Source organism: Cherax quadricarinatus, chromosome 41, assembly GCF_038502225.1.
Source record: "Cherax quadricarinatus isolate ZL_2023a chromosome 41, ASM3850222v1, whole genome shotgun sequence".
Taxonomy (NCBI): Eukaryota; Metazoa; Arthropoda; class Malacostraca; order Decapoda; family Parastacidae; genus Cherax; species Cherax quadricarinatus.
Window position 1 is genome coordinate 30,557,666 of NC_091332.1, and position 5,583 is coordinate 30,563,248.

Below are 5,583 nucleotides of genomic sequence, written 5' to 3' on the forward strand. Positions count from 1 at the left end.
CCACAGCGAGTACCATGGAAGCATTGGCAGACGTGAGTGAGACATCCCTAGAACACCAACGAAGACCATCGAGAACTTCTTGACGAATTCCACAAGTGAAGGTGTAGTGCTACCTAACGAATGTGAGTCGACTACTGGGAACATCACGACGGACGTAGACAAGGAAGGTAAAAACATTGTTGTTGTTGGGGATAGCCAGATTAGGTACATGGATAGGCCATTCTGCTTGAAGGATAGGAGTAGGAGGCAGAGAGTGTGTTTTCCTGGGGCTGGGATGAAGGATATTGTTAGCCGTCTGGATGACATTATGAGAGGTAATGGGAGAAATCCTATTATCTGTCTCAGTGCTGGAGGCAACGATGTTGGCAGACGTAGGAGTGAGGACCTGATTAGCAGGTATAGGTTAGCAATAGAGATAATTAGGAGGAAGAGTGGGAGCCCTGTCATATGTGGTATTTTGCCACGGAGAGAAGTTGGAAATGAATGGTTGTCCAGGGCAATTGGTGTCAATTGCTGGCTAGACAAATACTGTAAGGAAAATGCGGTAACATTCATTGACAACTGGGACCTCTTCTATGGCAGAAATGACATGTATGCCAGGGATGGGGTTCACTTATCTAGGTTTGGGGTGGGAGCACTGGCCAACGCAGTGGAGGGAGCTGTTAGGTCTTTAAACTAGGAATAGTTAGTGGTATGGGTTTTGGCGGGAAAACAGTGAGGTTCCAGTGTAGTAATATGAGTACTAGAAGAACTAGTAATAGGCAAAACAAAGTAGATATTGGAAAGCCAGTGGCACTAGGTGACAAGGACAGTAATAGGTTTAGTGGAATAACAGAAAGGAGCAGGAAGGGAAAAGACAGAGGAGGGTCTTTAAATATATATTACACAAATAGTCGTAGTGCTAGGAATAAGATGGACGAGTTGAGACTTGTGAAGGCTTACTCAGCCCTGTAACAACTTCAGACAATATTACCAAGGCTGGCTCCTCCTCAGGAAAATTAATGAATAGAAAAAGAAATAATAATTCACTAAGATAAACACTATTATTTATTAAAGCAAACATAAAACAATAAAACATGAAAGGTATATCCTATTTGAAAGAAAAATGAAAAATGAAATGAATAAAATAACATTTGAACTCAACGCTAATATATATAGGGGTGTCTGGTGTTGGTGACACTGTGTTGTTGAAATTGTAGCCGTTGCTGATGTGGGGGGGGGGTCGCAGGTGTTGGTGACCACCACCGGCTAGTTCTTCACAGAGTATCACCGTGAGTATTCTATCCCTATGACAGGAAAGCAGGTTCTTTAACGCTGCAATGATGTGGGGTTACGTCCTGCAATTTCATACAGGTGCACAGGTAATTAAATCCAAAATGGGAAAGTCTCTGGAGTTAGTCCTTCTCCATCAGTTCTCCTCGTTGATTGGCAGGTGACCCTCTCTGTCATCCAAACTGGAAAGATAGACAGGTTACCCACTGCTTAAGAAATCACTCTCCATGATAAGTACAAGACCTAAAAGACATGGTGATTATTACAACAGTCAACTTAGAGCAAGACTGAAAGGACTAAGTTTATTATTGGTCAAAAGTGAAGTTTTCAACCAATAAATCCACTAGAATACAAGGCAGGCATGTACTTACAGTAGTGTTGGGAGCTGTGAGTCTAGTGATTACTGTTTGACCAGAGCCCTACACGTCACCTTTCGGGGGGGGGGGGCGAAGGAGGGGAAGGGATAGTGGGAGCTAGACTGACCCTACGTTAACAAGCAGCCGGCCGTCAAACTATCACTTTAGGGGTGGGGGAAAAAAGGCGGGAATAGCGGGAGCTAGACTTACCTTACCTTAACTAGTAGCCGGCAAGCAAACTATCACTTTCGCAGAGGGGGAAAAAGGCGGGAATAGCGGGAGCTTGACTTACCCTACCTTAACAAGTAGCCGGCAATGAAACTATTGTTACTATATACGCCCTCGCTACTCCTATCTATTGAACTTTTCCCTCACAAGACTAGTTGCTAGTGCAGGTAACATTGATGTATTTGCCTTAACTGAGACGTGGTTCAATACGAAAAATCTGGACATTCCTGCTGAATGTCACTTACAGCGACTTAAATTGTTCCAAGTAGATAGAAGTATCGGGGAGGGGGGTGGGGTGGCATTGTATGTCCAAGATCGCTTGAACTGTTGCATAAAAACGGGTATTAAGTCTGAAGTAACACACACATAGTCTGGATAGAGTTTTCAGAGGGACATGAAAAATTGATTATAGGTGTGATATACCGTCCCCCAAACTTAGATAGGGACCAGGGGAGACTACTATGGGAGGAAATTATTAAGGCTACAAGGCACAATAATGTAGTAATTCTAGGGGACTAACTTTAGTCATGTTGATTGGAATTTCTTGACTGGGAATTTAGAATCAAACGACTTCTTAGAAGTAGTTCAGGATTGTTTTTTGAAGCAGTTTGTGACAGAGCCTACAAGGGGAAATAACCTGCTTAACTTAGTTCTGGCAAACAATGAATCCCTTGTTAATAATTTAGAAATTACAGAGGAACTCGGCACAAGCGATCGCAAATCAATTACCTTTAGCATTGAATGGAAGTATGACAGTAGGGACAATTCAGTACTGGTCCCAGATTTTCGCTTAGCATATTACAATGGGCTTAGAGAACACTTATCATCTGTCGACTGGGGTAACGAAGAGAGCTATCAGTATGACAGTTTTCTGAACACAATACATGCTGCTCAAAGGACACTTATCCCATATAAGGAAATTAGATCGAAAAGAAATGACCCCCAGATGAATGAATAATAGGCTCAAATATATTTTAGGACAGAAAAAAGGAATTCATAGGCGCATCAAAAGATGTGAGTGTCATCTTATGAATCAGTATATTGACATTAAAAGGGACATTAAAAAGGGGATAAGAAAAGCTAAACGGGACTATGAAATTAAAGTTGCTAGGGATTCTAAAACTAACCCAAAAAGTTTTTTCCAGGTTTATAGAACAAAAGTTAGAAATAAGATAGGTCCCCTTAAAAATAACTATGGGCATCTTACTGACAAAGAGAATGATATGTGCTCTATTCTTAATAATTATTTTCTCTCGGTTTTCACTCAGGAAGACACTAACAACATCCCAGTAATTAATTTTTACAGTGCGCCTGATGATGATATATTATGCAACATCACAGTCACTACCGAATTGGTTATCAAACACATAGACCGGTTAAAGCAAAATAAATCCCTGGGCCCTGATGAACTTTTTTCAAGGGTTCTTAAAGAGTGTAAAATGAAACTTTGTGAACCATTGGCTAATATTTTTAGTATTGTGGAAGATAGCTAATGTAATTCCTATTTTTAATGCAGGGGACAAGTTGCTACCGTCAAATTACCGCCCAATAAGCCTAACCTCAATTGTAGGCAAATTATAGCTGATAATATAAGAAGCCATCTGGATAAGCACAGCTTGATTAATGATACCCAGCATGGATTCACGAGGGGCCGTTCCTGCCTAACTAATTTATTAACCTTCTTCAATAAAGCTTTTGAGGCCGTTGATCGTGATAAAGAATACGATATTGTTTATTTAGATTTTAGTAAGGCTTTTGATAGAGTACCGCACCAGAGACTGTTAAAAGTGGCAGCTCATGGCATTGGGGGAAAAGTGCTGTCATGGATCGAGTTATGGCTCACTAATAGGAAGCAGAGAGTGTGCTTAAATGGGGTTCAATCCGTGTGGGGATCTGTGACAAGTGGCGTACCACGTACCACCTCTCTCTCTCACTACCTATCTCTCTCTCTCCCCTCTGCCATCTCTCCCCTCTAACACCTCCCCCCCTCTAACATTTCTCCCCCTCTCATTATCTCTCCCCTCTCCCATTTCCCATCTCTCTCTCTCTCTCTCTCCCCTCCTCCCCTCTCTCTCCCCCTATCCTCTCTCTCCCCTCTCTCTTCCATCTCCCACCGCCTTTTTTTTTACACAGGGTTTGACAAGGTTAGGTTAAGGATCCCTAGCTTTATTGACAAGCTATTTACAGGTTAAGGATTCCTAACTTTATTGGCAAGCTAAGAGCTGTTACCTACATCAGCTCATTTGAAAGCATTTTTATTGTTATGAGACATACCTTTCCCTTCTCTTACCCTCTCTCTCTCTCTCGCTCTCTCCCCTCTTTTCCATTCCCACTCTCTCCCTCTCTCTTTCCTTCTACCTTTCCCTTCTCTCTCTCTCTCTCTCACTCTTTTCTCTTTCAAAAAAAAAAATAATGGGGGGGGACTCTAAGGAACCAGGGATCAGATGAGAATGGTTCTGCTAGGGAGGAGCGGATGGAGGAGCAGTGGAAAAGGATGGAACAAGAGTGAGAAAATTAAAAGAGCTTTCTGAAAAAATGGAGACAGAGCTTTCTGTGAAATTAGAGAAGAGGTTGGAGAAGGAGAAGAATTGGGAGGTACAAGTTAAAACTGCAGTAGCCAGAATAAGGGTCCTAGAAGATGAGGTAAACAGGCTGAAGTAAGTTACAAGGGCATTGACCAGAGAACACACAGCATATGAAGCTGATAGTTAAATAACCATGCCACATATAAACTAAATAATGTAGATCTTAATACTACCGATTGAGAAAAGGATTTAGGAGTTCTGGTTAGCAGTAACCTAAAACCAAGACAACAGTGCATTAGTGTTCGCAATAAAGCTAACTGAATTCTTGGCTTCATATCTAGAAGTATAAATAATAGAAGTCCTCAGGTTGCTCTTCAACTCTATATACCCTTGGTTAGGCCTCATTTAGGCTATGCTGCTCAGATCTGGTCACCGTATTACAGAATGGATATAAATGCTCTGGAAAACGTACAAAGGAGGATGACAAAGATGATCCCATGTATCAGAAATCTTCCCTATGAGGATAGACTGAAGGCCCTGAATCTGCACTCTCTCGAAAGGCGTAGAATTAGGGGGGATATGATCGAGGTGTATAAATGGAAAACAGGAATAAGTAAAGGGGATGTAAATAGTGTGCTGAAAATTTCCGGCCAAGACAGGACTCGCAGCAATGGTTTCAAGTTGGATAAATTCAGATTCAGGAAGGATATAGGAAAGTACTGGTTTGGTAATAGAGTTCTGGATGAATGGAAGAAGCTCCCGAGTACAGTTATTGAGGCTAAAACGTTGTGTAGTTTTAAAAATAGGTTAGATAAATACATGAGTGGGTGTGGGTGGGTGTAAGTTGGACCTTACTAGCTTGTGCTGCTGGGTCTGGTACAGTGCTCCATCCTTGAGTGGGGATGACCAGACTGGGTGGGTCATTGAGATAATCTGGGGGGTGGGTAATTAGTCTAATTCGGAGGGGGGGGACATGGACCTGCTCCACATGAGTCAGTAGGCCTGTTGCAGTGTTCCTTCTTTCTTATGTTCTTATGTCTTTATGATAGGCCAAACAGGAACGATGGAGATATGAATTATGCTAAGGTCATATCAGCTTGCCAAGAAGGGCCAAGGAGTGAAAGGGGAGAGCAGCTGGGTGCAGATGGAGAGGGTGATAGGTCAAATGCAGAGGCACAACCATGCTACCAAGACCCACTGGA